Source organism: Myotis myotis, unplaced genomic scaffold (genome assembly GCF_014108235.1).
Source record: "Myotis myotis isolate mMyoMyo1 unplaced genomic scaffold, mMyoMyo1.p scaffold_m19_p_9, whole genome shotgun sequence".
NCBI lineage: Eukaryota > Metazoa > Chordata > Mammalia > Chiroptera > Vespertilionidae > Myotis > Myotis myotis.
The window spans coordinates 26,868,589-26,891,172 of NW_023416401.1; the positions used below are offsets into that span (position 1 = coordinate 26,868,589).

At 39.5% G+C, this 22,584-nt stretch overlaps 1 protein-coding gene across 7 annotated transcripts in view; it reads left to right on the forward strand.

The window, feature by feature from the left end:
• Nucleotides 1-1,132: 1,132 nt before the first annotated feature.
• The window catches only part of NCOA3 (nuclear receptor coactivator 3), a 103,723-nt gene continuing 82,271 nt past the window's right edge, over nucleotides 1,133-22,584 (forward strand). For 6 of the 7 annotated variants that reach the window (XR_004969861.1, XM_036321481.1, XM_036321479.1 and 3 more), the window contains exon 1: nucleotides 1,133-1,287. The gene's annotated coding sequence lies outside the window, so the exon portion shown is untranslated. Of the gene's footprint in view, nucleotides 1,288-12,566; nucleotides 13,130-22,584 lie in introns of those variants that run through there. The other variant, XM_036321480.1, reaches the window with a different exon arrangement.

Here is a 22,584-nt window from a genome sequence, read left to right on the forward strand (position 1 = left end):
GAGAGAGGTTGGGTGGGCTTAATTGCAAAGGTTTTGGTGGAGAGACATTAAGTGACTTGGTTTTTACCAAGTTTCTTCTGATTGCTATGCTGAGAATAGATTCCAGGAGGTAAAGGGGGGAATGGAAGGAGGCAGGGAGCAGTGAGGAAGCTATTGCAATAGCCCAGGTGGGAAATGATAGTGGTGGAGCTAGTAAGTGGTTATTTATTTCTTCTATTCAGACTCAAGACATTTAATATTGATTCAATGTTATTATCTAATATATAGTCCATATTAAAATTTCCCCCCAAAGTCCTTTTTATATAAAAAGCTCCCAAACCTGGATCCAATCAAAGCTCTCACATCGCATTTGGTTTCCACCTCTTTCATGGGTGTTTTGTAGCATGTGCCACGTTCTGGATGTGTCTGATTGCTTTTTCATAGTTACCAGTAGGTTCAGTTTAGTGTGTGTGTGTGTGTGTGTGTGTGTGACAAGAATACTACAGGGTGGCGTTATGCCTTCCCCATTGCATCATATCAGGAGACACATACTGTCAGTTTGATCCATTACTGGCGACGGTAAGTGATGGTGATTGCCCGCTTGGCTCAGGTGGTGTCTGAATTAACAGGATCTCTCCACAGTAAAGAAGCTGTTCCCCTGTTGTAAGTGGGAAGAACCCCGTGGCATGATACTTCGGGACTGAATATATAGTACATACCCTATGGCCCAACAAGCTTTCACCCCGTAACTTCAGCATTTATTGAACAGCTTCCTGGCTTCTGACCTTGTGTCTCATTTTGCTCCTCGGAACAATGAGGATAACAGTGGTCCCTAAGGGATGCTCGTTTTGAGGATCAGTGCTTGCCCACAATAAATGCTCCATAAGTATCGTATACTACAGGACGAAGGCAAGTATGAAAAAATTAAGGGGAGGGGAGGGGAGGGTTGCATTCCATTTCTCCCGACCCCGCCGCTGCTCCCTGGTGCTAAGCGAGCGAGAGCCCGCCGAGGGTCTGCGCGGCCACGCCCTCGCGCCGCGGAAGCCGCGGGCAGGGACACCCGGAGCCCTGCCGCGCAAGGCCCCCTGGGACCGGTAGTGCTGGGCGTGGCCACGGGACTACATATCCCGGCGGCCCCCGCGCCGAGGTTCCAGCCGCTGGCTTCTCAGCTCTACCACAGCGACGGCAGCAGCCGCGGCGGCTGAGTCGGTGGTGGCGGCGGAGGAGGCGGCGGCGGCTGTGGCGGCTGCGGGCTGAGCAGCGAGTTTCCGATTTAAAGCTGAGCTGCGAGGAAAATGGCGGCGGGTGGTGAGTGGAGATAAAGGAGGAGCGGCACCGGGCGAGGGGCTGGAGTGCAAGGCGGAGGGAGGAGGGCGAGTCTCCGGGGCTGCTGCGCGAGCCGGCGGCTTCGGCTCCCGGAGGCGCTGAGGGGCGCGCCGAGCTGGGGGCGCTCGGAGAGAGTTCTGGGGTGTTGGGGCCGCGCCGCTTCCCCGCAGCCCGGGAGCCGCCGGAGTAGGGAAGTCCAAGCTGGGCGGCACCGGGCTGGGGGGTGCGAGGGGGTCCCCGCTGGGAGGGGTCGCCCCGAGGAGTTTGGGGGGCACCGCGGGGGCCCACTTTGCCCCTCCTGTCCTGAAAGTTGCATCTTCCTCTTTCCTCCCCAGCCCCTGGAGGGTGGCTTTGGAAGCCGCCCGCGCCCCCTTGTCCCCGCTGCGTGGCCCCTTCGGGGGAGCCGGGGGCGGGGGCGTGCACCGCCCTCGCCGCCCCCCGCCCAGCCTCGCGGGCGCGCCGGGGATGGGGTCGGGCGCTGTGGCTGCTGACCCCTGCACCCGGCGCTTTTCTATTTCACACGAGTTATCTGCGGAATTTCCACTGGGGCGCGGGGAGGTCGGTTCTCGGCAGTTTTCTCAGTAAAAAGGCGTTTTGCTACCTCCGGTGTGAAGGCTGGGGAATGGCAAGTGGGAAGTTGGGGGGTGCGTGTCGGGCTTGGCTGTCTTTATTATTGCTATTCCCTCCCCCCAGTCCCTTCTCATGGACATGGATGCAGTTTGTAGAGATTTAAATAAACTGTTGGCCTTGCGCATGTCTTTAAAAAACCATCCGAGTCGTGGGGAGGCTCGGTCTCTTCCCAGGCAGCTTGGGGGCACTCGGGGTGGAAAGTTAACCGAAAAGAGCAGTTGTCAGGGGGAGAGAGCATCGCCTCCACGTCTCCCTGAGCTGGGAGTTCGGGCTTCCCCGCTGGAATGACACGGGAGGTATGCGATTCTCTCCGAGTCAAAACTTTCCTCCCCGTCCCCCCCCCCCCCCCCACGAATGGGAGGACTTCCTTTTTGCAGTTTCTGAGCAGCGCTTCAAAGCCAAGCTGTTTTTGTTATTAAGCTGCACCAGAAAGGAACAGGAAGGCGAGTACCAGCTGGCTTGCGGCAGGGTTTCACTCGGGAGAGGAGTGAGACGACAGCGAGGTGGTCGTGCGGGTGAGGCTGCTGCATCTGCTGGAGGTGACACGCCTGGCCTCCTGGCTGCGAGCAGGCTCCAGGGTTTGCTGCAGCAGGTTGCTTAGAGGTTTATGGGGGAGAATCATAGGTCTTCATGAATGCCGCATAAACTGAAATGCTAACTGGGAAGCCTTAAGTTTGTGAACTGCTAGTTCTGGTGATTGCTTTCTTATTTAGAATCAGTTAGATCAGATAGGATACCCACCTGGAAAGGCACAAAACACAGAAACGAGTCTCTCTCCTACTCTAACCTCCCCCCCACCCCCTCCCGCCCCCTCCCGCCAGGAGGCAGCCACCTACTGGTTTTTAGAATGTCCTTGGCTTTTGGGATAATTATTTTAAGGTTTTCATTAGAAACACACCCCTGTTGAATACCTAAAAGCAGGGAAATCAAATGAGCAGAAGGAAAGGAAAATGGGTGGGAATGCCGTTTTTTTTTTTTGACTATTTAAAAAAATGTTGATAGCCATTGGAACTTAGTGTTTATGTTGCCTTATCTGCCGACACCCTTGAAGAAATAACAATCTCTGTGGCTTGAGGATGAAGAACCCTGCTGGGTTCATTGTTTGTATGTAAGACGAAGCCTCTCTAACATGTAAAATGATATTGAACACTATAGCTCCTGTCACTGGAGGTTGCTTCAGGTTCTGCATTTAAATGAGCAGCAATCTAGATTGCCTGTGATCCTAAATTATAGGGCTATTTTATGTATTGATAGAAATGACTTAATTGTTCAATCAGCATTTAAAAAAGCATATGCCAGCTTCTGGCATATAGAAGTACATTTTGGATGTGAGGATTGTGGACTAAGTGGGAAGATGTAATGTTCCTAGAGCAGTTATAGGAAATGTTTCTGCCATAAAATATTCCTTAACTACAGAGGCTTTGAAAATGCGAACAACTCCAGCATAATTAACAGGATTTATATTTTTATGTTTTAGAATGGTGGTTTTGAATTTACCAACACTAACAACTCATTGAAAAAATTCAATGATATTAGAGTTTAAAGTATTAAGGGTTATATTAATTTTATTATATTTTGAAAGCGAGGATATTGTACATTTTCCCCTCTGTAGAAGATTTGTTTCTATAAATCACCTCCTACCCCTTAGGGCCTAGGCAGATAAGTTAGAATTCATTCAATAAGGAGTGAGTGTACTGACTGTTGGACCCTGAACCCCTTTCCTAGGAGACATGTAAATTAAAAATAGTTCTTGAAATGGTTACTAATGTCTTCTTGACTGATCTTTTGAAATAAACTTCCTTACTATGTCAGCGACATACTAAAGATATAGGGGTGTGTGTGTGTGTGTGTGTGTGTGTATATATATTCCAGTCCTTTGTGCATTAGCAGTATGATTTTAGAATAGTACTTTTTAACTTGAAGACTACTTTGTTTTTGAGAAGTCTTTTAAAAGAATGATTTAAGAAATTTTTATTTTTGTTTGGACAATAGGGTAAGACAAAGCAAAAACACCCACTATTATCCTATCCTTAATTGGTATTAAAATAAATGGCTTTAGGTTTTTTTATTTTTTTATATTTTTAAAAGCTGTATAATTTCAAGCCTTGGCCAGAGGATGTAGGACTACTTTTGAAAACTTTCAGTTTGTTGCAAGTTTGGGATGAATATAACCTGCAGTTGTTATTTGTCAACACAGCAAAGGGACCACAATTTAGCACATTTGTTACTCTTTTAATCATGATTGAAGAGGTACTGCAGTTTCTCATAGATTAAGCCAGAGAGGACCTGTCCCAGCTTGGTTTGAATTTATTATACTTAGTAGTGAAGAATATTCACTATATGCATTATTGAGTGCTTAAAGCTCTGGGAGTAGAAAATTAGTGTTGGAAATGGAAGTTAACTTTTTCCCCATAGTTCAGGTGAAAGAAATGGGTGACTGTTCAGTGGTTCTCAACCTTCTGGCCCTTTAAATACAGTTCCTCATGTTGTGACCCAACCATAAAATTATTTTCGTTGCTACTTCATAACTGTAATGTTGCTACTGTTATGAATCGTAATGTAAATATCTGATATGCAGAATGGTCTTAGGCGACCCCTATGAAAGGGTCATTCGACCGCCAAAGGGGTCTCGACCCACACGTTGAGAACCGCTGGTTTAGATCCTCAAGAACAGCATTGAGATTGAGTGCTGAAGTAAAATGTAGTCATTTTCTTCCATTCTGAGTGCCTTTTGGGGTGGGGGGATTACAAAATGAACATTTCACAGTTAAAGTAGAGGAGGTGCTCTATTGCAATGAGACTTACTTTTTCACTTTGTTGATATTTGCCAGGTAAATTCATTTGGTCCATTTAATTTTTTGACAGGGTTTCTGGGAGATTATTTTGGTTTAAGGATGCAATTTATCCAGAGCCTAACCTTATTTTCAGCCCCGTAACAAATAAATGATGGGGTTGACTTAAATTTAATCCCCTTCCCCTTTTTTTTACCTTCTGGTGGAGAGTTGTTAAATGAAGAGGAAACTGGCCAGAAGATACACAGCAGCAGGAGAAGGGAAGATGTGCAGTGTCTAGGAGGCTGGTTTATCCACAAACTGGATAATCTTCTTAGACTACATGCAGCCAGTTCCCAACCTTGTCAGCATTAACTCAGTTAGGTAGGTTCTGCCGACCTAGGTCAGTTTATAGGGGGCAGTCATAAAGGTTAATTTTAACTAACTAGTAAACTTTGTGGCCTAGAGGCAAAAGAAAGAAGTCTGACCTAACAGGCACACAGGTTTTACCTATTTCAAAGAATATGCTAAGAGCAACTGAACTAGTCTTTTCTGTTTGTCCTTTGCCCCATTTGTCATTAGGGACATCTGTATCCTATCTTTTATTTTCTGTTAATATTTTTTTTATTGCTAAGTTCTAGGAAAGAGTGGAACTTTTTTTCGTCTGCTGTTCACCTATGAAGGTATTCTTCTGAAATGTTGAATTTCCTTGGTTAGAGGCCTGAGGGTTATGAAGCTTCACTTTTTGGAGACTAGGCTGACTAGATTCCTGAATTTAACCCATCATCATCCACATGATGATGAAAAGGGAATATTTGCCTGGATATCACATAGTAACGGATAATCTACTGTTCCCTGGGGCTTTGCTTTTGGTAGCTGTGGCAGCTGAGTTGGAGTGGTAGATGGATAGAGGGGGAAAGACTGCAGAAGTCAGCATAATCCTCAATTAGGATAAGCCTCATGGTTAATTGAATGTTGAGTGTACAGGTTAAATCCCATTATAACAAACTCCAGGGGAGTAGCTAAATTATTTTGTTGTACTGGGATTGAGTTTTATTGAATACTGTTTAAAATAAATTGGTCTTTTTGTTTTTGTTAGAGATGTGGGAAATTTTTATTTATTGTAACAATTTGACAAGTTGTTATTCATGAGCCAATGTGTTTTCACCTTCATTTTAAATGCTTTTCCCTTTAAAAAGGAAAGAAGCCATGTTGAACTGGGCAGACAATTTATGTACCATCTCCCTCCAGTGGACTAGCTCCATTGGTTTATCTTAACAACTAAATAAGTTTATTAGTAAGTACTACTGCCACCATCAAAGTGTGGTCAGAGGAAATGGGAATTTCCCCAGGTTTCCAGGTGGCTACTGCTGGTAATTTTTTCTGCCCTGACAACTTTTTAAAATAAACGAATGTACTTCATTTTAGTGTGAACTTTCCTTTGTGAGTAATAATTAATGTAGCTCTTTCTATTCAGCTCAGTGTAGTTTGAGACCTTGAGATCTTTCTATGGTATTGTTAAAAAAAAAAAGTAATGGTACTATTATAGTCTTTAAGATACTGCCATATAAATATGAAAATTTTCAGGAACAGGATTACTATACATATGAGAAAATACTATTTTATGCTTGGCCAGAAATACATTCCTTTTGTTCTGTACTTTTAGATTGGTTTTGCCAGATTTCAGGCATTTACGTCTCACTTTCATATCTAAGGCTAGCATTTTTATTTTGGGTAGAGTGTTTTGATTGGGTGCAGCAAGACATTTTGAAGTCCTTCTTTTAAATACATGTTCCATGAAGGAGGGAAAATCTGAAAGAAGGAATTTCAAACAACCCAAGCAGTGTTTTGAAAGTTCTCAGGTCTTAAGAATAATGACTGACTAGTAGGCAGGAAGCCTGAAGTTGTATTGTGGTATTGTTCCTCCATCTTATGCATTTGAGAACTGGAGTACAAAAGAGAAGAAAGCCTCGGGAGGGGAAAGAAAGGGTTTTAACAACAACAGAAAAAGGTGGTGGGGGGACTTTTTGAGTAAATAGTCTTTGCTTTTCTGTTTAAGTGAAATCTAAAGCCAAATTATTTTTACTTTTAGAGGAAATGTTGTTTGTCATAATCTAAATGTCTTAAACTGACATTTTTTAATAAGTGAGAGTTAATTGTTAATTGTTATTGGTAGAAAGAGCAGCGTGAACTGTTTTAAAATAGAACTTAAAAATCCACATATGAAAACCTTTAAATATGTTCCTCCTTTGTTACCCAATCAGTATTATTTGTTAACTTGTTATTTTGAAAAGAATACTTATCTGTTAAGAAGTGAAGAGTTGAGAATGATGTGTGAGCTTGTACTGTAAGGTTTGTGCAAATCAGTCTTTTTTTAGATTTATAAAACAAAGGGATGGAATATGCTATCTTCCAAAGTTTCTTATATTAGTTGTGCAGAATTTTTATTTATATTTTGTTGGTCAAGCATTAAGTGGATTAATCTTTTTATACTAGATAATTATGTAAAGATGCAGGTTGCTGTGCTGATTCATGAATTTGGGGGCAGGATGACTTTGAGTTCCTGACTTCACCATAGTATATATCCTATGAGCTGCACAAATGTGTATGTGCATGCATGAGAAGGAGGGGTATGAGGAGGGAGGGAGGGAGGGGAAGAGAGAGAGAGAGAGAGAGAGAGAGAGAGAGAGAGAGAGAGAGAGAGAAGAGATTCAATATCCTCCTGTTTTAAGAAAGTGAAGTAATATTTTATTTACTCTCAGTAAAGCTGTCATCAGTGAAATTATTACTGAATTTAAGCCACTCTGTAGAATAGCTGTATCAGCTTGATTATGTTTCCAGATTGAAATTTGGCAATTTTATTTGAAACTGTTTTAAGGATTACCCAGTGTTCTCTTCACTAAATTGTGCTTTTAGTCTATACACTCTCTGCTCCATCCAAACTCATTTCTTTCCTTTTTTACCTGCCTGGTGGTTGTGTTTTATGACCGTACCTTTATCCCAGCCAAGGTAGTTGGCTCCCTTGCTGTCAGAGCAAGTATTTGATTGCATCTAGGAAAATCTAACTTCACCAGTGAGAAAAATAACTCCTCACACAGGTTGCATCCATTTAAGGATCAGTGGTATCTTCTTCATATAATAAGACAGGACTTATTACTATATTGAGTTTTAAAAATAATTTCAGAAATCAATAAAATGAATTCAGGAAGCTGCTTTCAAAGTGCATAGCCATATCTAGAATGGTGGAAGCCTTAGGTGTATTGATCCCAAAGTAGGCAAACCTGAAATCGTGAACTTTCACCAATAACCTTCAGTCTTCCCCACCTTTTCCTCTGAGAGTACAAAATAGCTCCCTCATGTGACTTTTTAAACTGTCTTTATACCACCATTCTCTTAGCTATGGGGCCATAAGCTTTCAATCCTCTTGAAGTTGCTACTGCTTGGCTGTTGCCTACTCCCCTATACATATACATACTTAATGTTTATTAAGATTTTACTGTGTAAGTCACTGTGAGAATTAAAAAGGTTTTGACCTCCAAGTGTATACAATCAAGTGCTCGCATCACTTCAGTATAAGGCAGTCGGTTTTGCCTATTACAGATTCTTGAGAAATTTAGAGGAGAAAAAGGACTACCTCTGACTGGGTAATCGGGACTTTGAAAAATGAGTAAGATTTTAATATGGAGAGAAATCATTAGCAACAGCATGAAAGTAAGACATTTCAAGGCTTGGTCATGTAACTATTCAATGAATGCTGAGTGAGTGATGGTATTGAATAAAATGGTTTTGTTTTTGTAGAATCCTATTAATATATTTTTTCCTAGTACTCTGTACTTCTGCCAGTTTAATATTATTAAACATCATTTGAGCACATATTTTTGCTTAAAAATTTTTAGAGTACAACCCAAATTCCTTCATCTAATATTCAGCTCTTTTTTTTTTTTTAAATATATTTTATTGATTTTTTACAGAGAGGAAGGGAGAGAGATAGAGAGTTAGAAACATCGATGAGAGAGAAACATCGATCAGCTGCCTCCTGCACATCTCCTACTGGGGATGTGCCCGCAACCCAGGTACATGCCCTTGACCGGAATCGAACCCGGGACCCTTCAGTCCGCAGGCCGACACTCTATTCACTGAGCCAAACCGGTTTCGGCTAATATTCAGCTCTTATCATAGTCTTTTTTAAAAAAAGAAATCAATCTTTTCCATTTTTGTTGCCCATTGTTTCAGTAATGCTGATTTTTTTCTGCTTCTCCCTTGTTATCTTGTTTGATCATTAAGGTCCAGCTAAGATCCTGTTTCATTTAAGTAAACTTCCCAGACCACAACTGAAAATATTCTTGTGGCCTGTTATGAATTGTAATTGTCTCTTCATATGAATAGGAGTCAGTATTTATTGATTGGTAGGGCAGGTTCAAATTGTCTATTCTTTATGGTAGGGACATTCTTTTTATAAGTTTTTAAAATTCTGTATTTTTTGAATTACATTCATTTTAGGTACACCAAAATCCTTGGTGTTTGGATGTGAAAGTTTCTAGAGTTCAACTCTGAAGTTAATTTTTCTACCTGGAAATTAAGATAAAATTATAGTCCTAAGGATTTGCTCATAGAGCCATGTCTCCCTCATAGAGCCGTCCCAGATAAATCATGTTTGGGCCTTAGAATACATTCCTATTTCCCAATTGCTGTAAGACTGGACAAATGTTTTTATTCATTACCACTGTTCTTCAAGGAATTGTGCTAAGTATTGTGGGCATTAAAATCTCTGTGATCCAGGAGCTGATTATCTAGTTGAGAAATAAGTATAATTGAAAAAACATACTTGTTGCAGCAACATACATAAGTGGTTTGGAAGTTCAGAGGAATAAAAGATCATTTTCAACTGGGATTGTTAGGGAAAACTTAATGGAGAAGGAATAGATCTAAAGGGAATTAATTGCTGCTTTTAATCTCTTTCCCATATCTTTTATTTTATAGTACTTAGTTATGTGAGAAAATGATAAATTAATGTTTTTTAAATGGAAAAGAAGGCATAAACGTGGTAGAGTAAAAGTAGTACAAAAAGATACACTGAAAAAGTAAGGCTCCTGATACCTCAGGTCTCAGAATATTTTTTACATATGATTATTTCTCTTCAGTTTCTTTTGTTCCTATTCTCTCTCCCTCCCTCTTTATTTTTGATTATTATTATTTATTTTTTTAGAGAGGGAGGGAGAGAGAAAAAGAGAGGAAGAAAGAAACATGGATGTGAAAGAGAAACATTGATCAGTTGCTTCCTGCAAGTCCCCTGACTGGGATGGGGAAATGGAATCTGCAACCTAGGTATGTGTCCTGACCTGGAATTGAACTGCCACCTATCTGTGTACCAGATGACGCTCCTACCAACCAAGTCACCAGGGCCGGACTATATGTACTTTTTAAATGATCTTGGAGAGGTCTCCTATCTGTTTTTATAGCTACTAAGTTCTTTCTAATGGTTACACAGTACTCCATTGTATGGCTATATTATAATTTATTCAGTACCATATTATTGCAAACAAAGCTATAAGTGAATATCCTTATATATATTTCTTTGTTCCCATGTTTTGTTAAAAAGTAAATAATTTCTGGAAGCTAGGTTAAAGATTATGAATTTAAAAATTTTGTACAGCCCTGACCAGGTGGCTCAGTTGGTTGGAGCATCATCACATACACCAAAGGTTGCAGGCTTAATCAATCCCCAGTTGGGGTGTGTTTGTAGGGGGTGGAGGAGGGAGGAGGGTGGAGGGAGCAACTGATGTTTCTTTCCCTTTCTCCTCCTCTCTCCTTCTCCCTTCCACTCCCTTTTTCTTCCTTCCTTCCTCTCTCTCTAAAAATCAGTAAAAACGTGTCCTTGGGTGAGGATTGAAAATAAAAATTTTGTAGGTATTGCAACTCACTCGCTATAAAGATTATATTAATTAACAACTCCACCAGCAATGTATGGCAGTGCCTGTTACCCTCATCTCTGAGTAACATTATGGTAATAAAAAATTTTAATTTGATAAATGTAAAAGCTCTTTCATATATTTCTTCTAGTGCTTTTATGATTTCTTTTTTTAAAAAAATATATTATTGATTTTTTACAGCGAGGAAGGGAGAGGGATAGAGAGTTAGGAACATCTATGAGAGAGAAACATCGATCAGCTGCCTCCTGCACACTCCCTACTGGGTATGTGCCCACAACCAAGGTACGTGCCCTTGACTGGAATCGAACCTGGGACCTTTCAGTCCACAGGCCAATGCTCTATCCACTGAGCCAAACCGGTTAGGGCAATGATTTCTTTTTTAACATTAAAATAAATATAAAATATAGAAGCTAAAAAAATATAAAATAAAAATACCAGTTAGAATATGAAAATACCAATTAGGACATAAAACTAGTAGCATAGGTTCATGAGGTGGCAGACTATATATGTTGTGACTATATATATTCCTTTGAGTGTGTTTAAAATGTACCTATCTCACATTTGGATATGCTTTTTTTGTATTTTTTGAAATCTGCTTTACTGAGGTATGATATACTTACTATAAAATCTAGTCATTTTAGGTGTGCAGTTGGAGTTGACAAATGTAAACAGATGAGTTACCACTGCCACAGTCAAGATATACAGCACATTGCCTATTTGCATTCATTCTCCTTCTGGGTTTTGTATTCAGTCAACCACTGATCTGCTTTCTGTCACTTTAATTGGCTTTCTTCCTTTTTTTCAACTTTTTCTAGGTATAATTGACATCTGATTGTATATGTTTAAGTTGTACAGTTTGAGTTTTTACATATATGTCTACCTGTGAATCCATCACCACAGTTACAATAATAGGAATAGCTATTACCTCCAAAAGTTCCTTACATTATTTTGTAATCCATCTCACCCTCATCTTCAGGTAATTACTGTTCTGCCTTGTGTCATTAAAGATTAGTTGGTATTAATTGAGAATTATATATAAATGGAATTAACAATATGTACTTTTGAGGAGGACTGGCTTTTTTCACTTAGTACAGTTATTTTGAGATTCATCCATGTTGCATAGAACAATAGTTTCTTTTTATTGCTTAAGGAATATTGATTGCAGTACAGTGGGGCCTTGACTTACAAGTTTAATTCATTCCAAGACCGAGCTCGTTAAGGAGCTCGTTAACTCAAATTACTCTGTCAACTCAATGCAAAAAATGGGCGGAGAGACAGCTGGTATCTCAAAAAACTCGTTATTTGGGACACTCGTAAGTCAAGGCCCCACTGTATATGGTTATATCACAATTTATCCATTCACCTGTTGATGAACATTTGGGTTGTGTCCTGTTTTTGGTTATCAAAAATAGAACTTCTGTGACATTTGTGCACAAGCCTTTGTGTAGACATATTCCTTATTTCTCTTGCTGGTGTGGCTCAGTTGGTTGGGCATTGTCCCATGCACCAAAAGGTTGCCAGTTCAATTCCCCTATCAGGGCATGTGCCCGTGTTTCCGGCTACATCCTTGTAGGGTATGCAGGAGGCATCCGATTGATGTTTTGCTCTCACATGGATGTTTCTCTCTCCCTCTCCCTTCCTTTCTCTAAAAATCAATAAAAAAAAAAAATCTTAAAATTTCTTTTCATAAACTGTCATCTGTCCTACTGAGTTGTATTAGCTTTTTAAAAAAATATATTTTATTGATTTTTTACAGAGAGGAAGGGAGAGGGATAGAGAGTTAGAAACATCGATGAGAGAGAAACATCGACCAGCTGCTTCCTGCACACCCCCTACTGGGGATGTGCCCGCAACCAAGGTACATGCCCTTGACCGGAATCGAACTTGGGACCTTTCAGTCCACAGGCCGACGCTCTATCCACTGAGCCAAACCAGTTAGGGCTGTATTAGCTTTTTAATGCCTCCACATTTGTGCTATTTTGACAATTGTGCTATTTATCACATTTAGTATTTATATTAAATGATTGTAACTTTAAATTACCTAAGTATCTCTCAGGACACTTTTTTCTTGCTCAATAAAAGTGATAATCATCTCAATTTACTTACCAGTCCATTCACCTGATTTGAAGATATATATTTTCATTCTGTTTTGTCTGAATTATTCTTTCTGTCATACTGGAATTTTGGAACATTTTTGCAATTTACACTTAAGAAGGCTAGTTTAAAAAATCAGTGGAAATTTCCAGCTTAAAAAAAATCCAACTACTGGTCTAATAACTGCTTTGCAGGAAGAAAGAAATATGAAAAAGAACCGCAGACATTCTGGATGTCAGCCTGTGAAATTTTCCACTATTTCCCATAATAACATGCAGGCATGCTTATTCTGCCGGGTGCAGTGCAACTGCAGTTGGAGTCAGAGTGGAATTTGAAGCTACCCTATCAATGATAAAATGGCAGCTGGCTAACTTTTAGTGAGCAGTTCGCACATTTAAGGTACTATATGTTTGTTTTTGCCTGAAGTGTAGCCATAACACTGAACTTTCAAAATTACTTAAGAGACTACTGATTCTAAAATTTCTGTTTCAAATGAAGTTTGGTTTTTTAATTTCAGTAGAGTTGTTATGCATCTGAGAATATAGACATAAATTCTTTTAGTGACAGTACTGTATAAATACATTTTTATTTTATAGGATTTTATACTACCTTGAAGAATGCTCAGAAAATTAAAACAAAGTTTTAAAAAGATTTGCACAAACTCAGTATTTGGTGTGATTTAAGAAAAATTTTAGCCTCTATTTCAGGTTTGTGTTAATCTTTCAAAGGGTTAGCAGACTATATTAAAACCTATAGTTGTATTTTTGTTTGGCTGTTTCAAATTTAAAGGCAAACAGTATTATACTGTTTTTCTAATGGAAGTCCAGGTTGCCAGTTATGTAAACTGGCTGAGTAGAAAAATCAAAAGTAGTTTATAAATATACTGTAACCACTCACTTCTACATTGTTTCATCTCTTTCATGGCCAAAACCTAACAGTGATATTAAGGAATGAGATTGAGAAGTTCAGATTTTATGAATTAACCTTTTAAACTCATGCATTTCTGCAGTGATAAATTTGAGTCTTCATAGGGATACAACAGATATGCATATGTAACTTTGTATGTTTTAACACTTGTAAGTCATTTACATTTTGGAAATAAAGGCATATTAGTGCATAAGTATATCTTTTCCAGAACTGTTAGGTATTATCTTTGAATAAGAATGGCATTGTGACATAACAACGGCCTCCACCCCTTCCCTGTGATCAGCTCTTCCCTTGTGCAGCCTCATCCTTCCTCTTGACCTTTCCTGTAAGATATAACTCTTCTCCTGTCCTCTTTATGTACTTCCTCTTCTCAGCCCTCCTCTACCTCCAGCTATTTTATCCCTTTCACTCAGCCTAAATTTTCTTTTAAGTCTCTCACTTTTTCTAGTTGATCACTGTTAAACCTCATCTTTACTTTTGGAAGGTTTCTTTGCTCCAAGTGTTTTCTGCTCTTGGCAGATCGATTTTCTTTAGTCTTTGAACCCTCAAACACATACATCCTCACACCTTTCAAATCCTTCAACTTCATTTTTATTTCCATGTTTTCATTTATTCTATAGAGATTTATTGAATCTATGTGTCAGGATAAGGAGACTGGAAATTGGTGTGTATGTATGTGTTGTGGAGTTCACTTCTTAAATTTTTTTTTTTTTTTACTGATATCAGAGAGGAAGGGAGAGGAAGAGAGATAGATAGAAACATCAATTATGATTGATTAGCTGCCTTCTGTGCACCCACATTGAGGATTGAGCCTGTAACCCGGGATGTGCCCCAACCTGGAAATCGAACCATGACCTCCTGGTTCATAGGTTGATGCTCAACCACTGAGCTGTGCCAGTTGGGCTGGAGTTACACATTTTAGATGGGTAGTCATGGTAATCTTCTCTGAGAAAATCACATTTGAGCAGAGTCCAGGAAATAAGCCTTGTGAACATTGGAGGGTGAGGAACAGTCTGTGCAGAGGGAACAGTCTGTGCAAAGGCCCTTTGGAAGGAGCATTCTTAGTGTTCTTGAAGGATCAGGAAGGTGGCCAGTGTCATGGAGCACAGTGAACAGAGGATTAAGTAGTGAGAGAAGAAGTCTGAGAGGCAACAGTGGAGCCTTGTAGGGAATTGCAATGTTTTCAGCTTTTACTTTGAGCAAAATGTCGAACTACTGTAGGTTTTTAATTTTTGGTTATTCCAAAAACATGTTATGATAATTGATTTTCTCCCCCTTCAATTAAAGACATATTTCATTTTATTATAAAAGCATTTAATTCATGTTGACTTGAAAAATACAGAAAGGCACAAAGGAGAAAATAAAGAAATTAATGAACAGCTCTAGCAGGTTTGGATCAGTGGATAAAGCGTCGGCCTGTGGACTGAGGGTCCTGGCTTCGATTCAATGATTCTCTCTCATCATTGATGTTTCTATCTCTCTCTCCCTTCTTCTCTGAAATCAATAAAATATATATAAAAAAATCAATGAACAAATAAAGATGATCAGTAATCTCATCATCCATTATTAAAGATTTTGTGTTTACGTATCTTCCCACTTGTTTTCCTTTGTGTTTGTATACAAACACCCCGCCCCACCCCCCGCAACACACCCCTCCTGCACTGTAGGGTTTTGACACACAGCAAATACACTGATGGGCTTTACAGAGATCCTTCCATTTGCTTTGTGAAAAGTAGCTCAGAAGAGGGCGAGAAGCAGATAGACCTATTAAAGGCTGTTACAGTAATCTAGGTATGAGACAATGTTACCTTAGACCACAGTGGCAGCAGAGATGATAAGAAGTGGTCAGATTCTAAATACATTTTAAATATAGAGCCAACAGAATTTTGTGGTGGATTCAGTGAGGTTGGGCTGTGTGGGGTGGGTGGGGCAAGAGGAGGGAAGAATCAGCGGTGACTCAAACGTGGCTTGAGTAACTAGAAACCTTTGGTTTAATTTTTCTTTTTTGTTGAACTATCCATCCAAGATTCAATTCTGGCTCTATCTTCTATGTGTGTTTCCTGTTCATTTGAACTTGTGATTGTTTCTTTCACCAAACTTCTAGTCTGTTTTGCCCAGCTTGGCACATGGTACCCACCACAAGATGCTATATATAACAGATCGTTTCACTAATATTAGTCTTAACTAGCTAGTGAGCATCCCTTTACTAGATCATGCTGGATTAATTTATCTGCTCAAGTACTGATAACTTTCTAAATACATTTTGGGTATTCAGTGAAAGTTTAATTGTGTACTCCTCTGGCTTGAGGACAAGATACGAGAAAACCTTAAAGTATTAAATGCCTGCTCTAGCTTTACTTTGGCTTACTGACATTTTTGGATCAGTTGTTTTGGATAGTTATTTTTCTCAATTATTTTGAGTCTAAAAAAACCATGAAATGTTATGTATTATCTTGAATTCTGCAGTACTATGAGGACTTATTTTTTATTTACTGATTTTTCGAAAGGGGGAAGGAGAGAGAGAGACATCAATTTGTTCCACTTATTTATGCATTCATTGGCTGCTGCTTGTATGTACCCTGATTGGGCACATAATCCTCATCCAAGGTCATATATTTTTTCTCCATTATTATTTTTTTTCCAGAGAGAGAATGAAAGGGAAGGCAGGAACGGGAGGCAGGAGGGAGGGAGGGAGGAGGGAGGGAGGGAGGGAGGGAGAGAGAGAGAGAGAGAGAGAGAGAGAGAGAGAGAGAGAGAGAGAGAGAGATGTGAGAGACACGTGATGAGAAACACATGGTCGGCTGCCTCCCACATGTGCCCTGCGCCTTGACCAGGGCTGGGGATTGAGTCTGCAATCCAGGTATGTGCCCTTAACTGGGGATCAAACCTGTGACCCTTTGGTTTGCAGACTGACACTCTCCATCTGTTGCCTCCCATATGTGCCCCTACTGGGGTTGGAACCCATAACCTCTAGGGTATGTATGTGCCCTAACCAGGAATCGAACTTGCAACCTTTTTGGTGTATGGGACGATGTTCTAATCAACTGAGCCACCTGCCGAGCTACATTATGATTTTAGAATGCTTTTGACATTCTAAAGGTTGTAGAGGTTATTTACCTCTTTATTCATTGATGTTACATGATGTTATGTTGTTGTGCTTTGGGTTCTTATTTTTTAAAATAGTTTTCTAGACTTATTCCTAGCTGTTGATACTTGCTGATGTGAAGTGTGCTTATGTGCAGGCCCTCCCCCGCCCCCCCCCCCCCCCCCCCCGTCCCCTTTGCTTTTATTTTCATTATATTTCCTTGGAGCCTTATTTAACATCAATATTCTTTTTAAAAATCTCTGTGCTACTTACACTTTTACTATCTTGTATAGGAGCACTTGATTTCCTCATCTTTTAGCTTTGCTTTATTTTACCTCTTCAGTTCTTAATCTTTCTACTTTTAAAATAATTTCTATAATATATCCCGGATTTCAGAACGCACTCAGTATCTTCAAGGAAGTTTCACATAGAAACATTGTTCTATTTTAAGAAAAGAATAAGTTCTTCAAATGGTCCTCACTTATTAGATGCTATCTGGACTAGGGGATGTGCTATCTATCTGTAACTGAGTTCTCTTAAATTTCCCTTGTTTGAAGTGGGTTAAATCTTCTAGACAGGGAGGATGGGAAAGTTGGTAAAGGCAGTCCATTTGACTTAAATTGTTTATGTGAGTTGTGGCCATCAGCTTAGTTTTACCTGTGATCATCATTTCTATTTGGTAATGGAATACTTTTCTTTAGAAAGATGATAGAATGTAACTCATACACATTTTAATGATAATTAGTTCAATAAATGCTTACATATAAAAACCAAGGGGATTAAAATGTCCTATTTAGATGACCTTTAGTTGATTTAATACAAATATTTGGGGTCTGAGAATACGGTAGTAACTCACAATGTCATTTTTAGGCATGTCATTAGAAACAGAAAACACGTAATTTATTTTGGTTGGAGAGTAGTGGTGAACTTAAGCTTTAACATTCTGTTTGAGAGAGGCTGATGTTCAAATTTTCACCTACAATTAACCACAAATCTTTAACTGCAAGCTTTGGAAAAATGATTTGTGGACATATATATTAGATGATTTTTAGAAACATAATTTGCTTGGAAAAATGATTTGCTGACACATATAAGATCATTTTAAAAAATATAATTTGCTCTGTCTCGTGAGTTGTTTCATAAACCAAAATTATTAATCCTCTTTTTCAAATGAATCTGTTTTATTTTGAGAAACTAGAGATGATGATATATACCCCCTTTCTTTTTCGTTTTAAAAAACTTTCAGCATCTATTCCGGCTGTTCTGCTTTTCCCCAAACCTTTACTTAGAACAAAAAGCCTGGATGCCCTGCTTTGTTCCCAGTATTCCAGTATTTCACTTTACATGTGGTAAGATTGAAAATCTAGGTGGTGTTGCCTAGGTATTGTTGGGTTTCAGTATCTTTCTTGGGTGGCTCAGCTTTTTCAAAACCTTTGGGACAATCTGTTGACTCAGTTTTGATTTTTGACTTTTCCTTTCTTGTGCCATGGGAAATGTATGTGCTAATAGTATGTAAGCTCTGTGAGGGCTGGGAGTTATTTTGTTTACTGCAATATCTTTAGTGAATGATGGCAGGCACATGGTGGGTACTTCAAGTATTTGTTGAATGAATTTAGAGGAGCAGTAGCAACAATTCCTATATATTGAGCATATACTATAGGTCAGAGTGCTAAATACTTTTAATGGATTTGGTGGTATTTTCATTTTACTGCTGGGTTGTTTCCTATCCATATGATGTGTATGAGTGGGTGCGAGGAAGGAAGGAGGAGATGAAGCTGGCATTTATTGAGGATGCTGTTACCTAATTTAATCAAGCTTAAGGTGCCATCAGTTATGCAATGCATTATTTTATGTACCACTAGGGGAAAAAAAGTAAAACTGCCAATTAAACTATGGGGTATTGTCAGTAACATGACCCATTCTGATTTCAAGGATGTAAGAACATGAAAAACTAAGAACCTTTAAAATAAGGAACACAAGTAGTTTTACATAACTCTCACTTGCTGATTATAGAGTCTTCCATAGGTATTATTCTTATTTTAGAGATGAAGAAAATTAAAGTTTTGGGCTAAGTTCATAGACTCTCAAGATAGAGGATCCAAATTGAAGCCTCAGATTTCAAGCCATCTCATAATGCACAGGAGTCAGGAAAACAAAATAGTACATTGGTCTGTCAACTCTGGCTTGAAGATTCTTAGTTGGCATGGCTGTAATGTTTTCTTTTTTTTTTTCAAATATATTTTATTGATTCTTTACAGAGAGGAAGGGAGAGAGATAGAGAGTTAGAAACATTGATGAGAGAGAAACATCGACCAGCTGCCTCCTGCACATCTCCTACTGGGGATATGCCCGCAACCCAGGGACATGCCCTTGACCGGAATCGAACCTGGGACCCTTCAGTCTGCAGGCCGACGCTCCATCCACTGAGCCAAACCGGTTTCGGCATGTTTTCTTAATATAGCTTTTTTCTTCTTCTTTGTATTTCCTATGTTAGCTACTCTGTGTTTTCATGTGTGTACAAAACTATATAGGGCTTATCTCGTTCTCTCAAGGAATTTATAGCCTATTGGACGATGAGAAATAAACATGAAAGTTAGATAACTAGAGAAGATTTAAATAACATTTCAGAGAGTAATGAAAGAGGTTTAACAAGGCAATGCAGGATTAATTGCGAAATAAATTGTACAAATAATTGCTTTTGGAGTTCAGAGGAAGGAGAGATTGCTTGAGACTGGAGTAATCCAGGGAAGGATTTAAATGAATTCTGGAGAGAGAATTTCAGTTATTGAGATTATTTACTTAACTCTAAAATCTTATTAATGTTTGTTACAAATGGAACTGCAAACTGTTAAACGTGCAGAACTTTAGTCCATTAAAATGTTTTTCTGTCTGTATGAGAGCAGAGAAACTACCTACCATAGAAAAGTAGAAGAAATCATGTAATATCAAGTAGGTGGGGAAAAGTACTCACTTTTAGAAGAAAAGCCTTTGAGTGAAAAAGGAGGAGGAACTTCTTTCTAAATGCCTTGCCACTCTTGCCACATTTACAAATCAGTTGCACTTTCTGAACCATTGCCAAAGTTACTTTCTGTGGCTATTAAAGTTCATGATGAACTTTGAAGGTTGGAAGCAAGCATTAACCCCCTTTATGTTACTAATGTTTTCTGTATTTTGAACTAGGGCCTCAGTTAAAGATGCATAGCAAACAAAGAATAGTCATTCCACTATGTTTCAGAAGGATATGACTGTGGCAGTGGTTCAGGCTACATTTCTGAACCCAGACCCTTGGAATTCAGCATTGGGTTATAAGGTGTGTTACTTGTTTTACAGGCAAGTCAAAAGCAAAATAGTAAGGCCTGGAAAGCAAGAGAACTGCATTTGGACCTTGTTGGATAATCTTGGGCATTTTATTTAATCTCTGGAGACATCTGAGTTGGATCATATCAAAGGTTCTTTCCCTATTTTTTTTTTTAACATTTTTCTTATAAAAAAAAAAGACAGCCGAAGCCGGTTTGGCTCAGTGGATAGAGCGTCGGCCTGCAGACTGAAGGGTCCCAGGTTCGATTCCGGTCAAGGGCATGTACCTGGGTTGTGGGCACACCCCCAGTGGGGGATGTGCAGGAGGCGGCTGATCGATGTTTCTCTCTCATCGATGTTTCTGACTCTCTATCTCTCTCCCTTCCTCTCTGTAAAAAATCAATAAAATATATTTAAAAAAAAAAAAAAAAAAGACAATAGGTGTACATGGTTAACAAAAATTCAAATTCTACAAAACGCTATGAAGTGAGGTTTCCCTCCCCCTTTCTTTTGTTTCCTAGTTCCTTCCTCAGAAGTAGTCACTGTTACCTTTTTTTTGTGTGTATTTACAAACATATCTATATGTCTTTATAATCTTTATATTCCATATCTCCTTCCTTTTTTATAAGTACAAATTGTAGCATATTAAAAACATTGTTTTGCACCTGGTTACATCTAACAATATATTTTGAAAATGGTTCTATATAAATACATACAGATCTAATTCTTTTTTTAAAAGCAGATTATCATTTTATTAATGTGCCATAATTTACTTAACCAGTTTATTATTGATGGACATGGTTTGTTTTCAGAATGTTGCCATATACTAACAGAGTGCTGTAGTGAATTTTCTTATGTACATTTTATTGCAATTTTTTAAAAAACATATAATTAATTAAATTTTATTTTTAAAATTCTTTATTGTTGAAAGTTTTACATATGTCTCTTTTTCCCCCCTTTGACTTCTCCCTACCTGTTCCCACACCCCAGCACATGCCCCAACCTCCCTATTGTCTGTGTCCATTGGTCATACTCATATACATGCATACAAATATTTTGGTTGATCTCTTACCACTCCCCTGTGCCTTCCCTCTGAGGTTTGATAGTCTGTTCAATGCTTCTATGTCTCTGGATCTATTTTCATCAGTTTATGTTGTTTCATTATATTCCACAAATGAGTGAGATCATGTGATATTTATCTTTCTCCAACTGGCTTATTTCACTTAGTATAATGCTCTCCAGTTCCATCTATGCTGTTACAAATGGTAAAAGTTCCTTCTTTTTTATAGCGGTGTAGTATTCCATTGTGTAGATGTACCACAGTTTTTTAATCCACTCATCTGCTGATGGGCACTTAGGCTGTTTCCAAATCTTAGTTATTGTAAATTGTGCTGCTATGAACATAGTGGTGCATATATTATTTCTGATTGGTGTTTCTGATTTCTTGGGCTATCCTATATAATAAAAGCCTAATATGCTAAGTGGTTGACTGGTCAGCCGTTCAACCAATCAAAGCATAATATGCTAATGATATGCTAAGGCTGCTCAACCACTCGCTATGACATGCACTGACCACCAGGTGGCAGATAGTCTACCAGTCGCTGTGATGTGCACTGACCACCAGGGGGCAGATGCTTCTACCAGTAGGTTAGCTTGCTGCTGGGGTCTGGCAGATTGGGACTGAGCCAGACAGGCCAGAAATGCCCTGGAGCCCTCCCACGGTCCATCCCTGGGTGGTCAACCACCTGTGTCTTTCCCTGGCCGTGGTAGTGTACTGGTAGGGTCCCTCTGCCTGGTCTGCGCCCTCTTGCAATCCGGGTCCCCTTGGGGGATGTTGGAGAGTGGGTTTTGGCCCGATCCCACAGGGGGAGTGCTGCTCAACCAGAAGCTGGGCTCATGGCTGGTGAGCGCAGCAGCAGTGGCGGGAGCCTCTTCGGCCTCTGTGGCAGTCGGACACCCCCCAAGGGTTCCAGAACTGCGAGGGGCCTCAGGCTGGACTGAGGGACACTCGTGCACCAGGCCTCTAGTATTCCTATAAGTGGGATTACTGGGTCAAATGGGAGTTCCATTTTTAATTTTTTTTAGAAAACTCCATACTGTCTTCCACAGTGGCTGCACCTGTCTGCATTCCCACCAGCAGTGCTGGAGGGTTCCTTTTTCTCCACATCCTTACTAGCACTTGGTTATTGATTCGTTGATGATAGCCATTCTGACAGGTGTGAGATGGTACCTCATTGTCATTTTGATTTGCATCTCTCGGATGATTAGTGACTTTGAGCATTTTTCCATATGCTTTTTGGTCCTCTCTATATCCACTTTCGAAAAGTGTCTATTTAAGTCCTTTGCCTATTTTTTGATTGTTTATCTTCCTTTTGTTAAGTTGTATGAGTTCCCTATACATTTTGGAGATTAAACCCTTACCGGATGTAACATTGGCAAAAATGTTCTCCCATGCAGTGAGTGGGCTCTCTTGTTTTACTGATGGTTTCTTTTGCTGTGCAGAAGCTTTTTATCTGATACAGTCCCATTTGTTTATTTTCTCCTT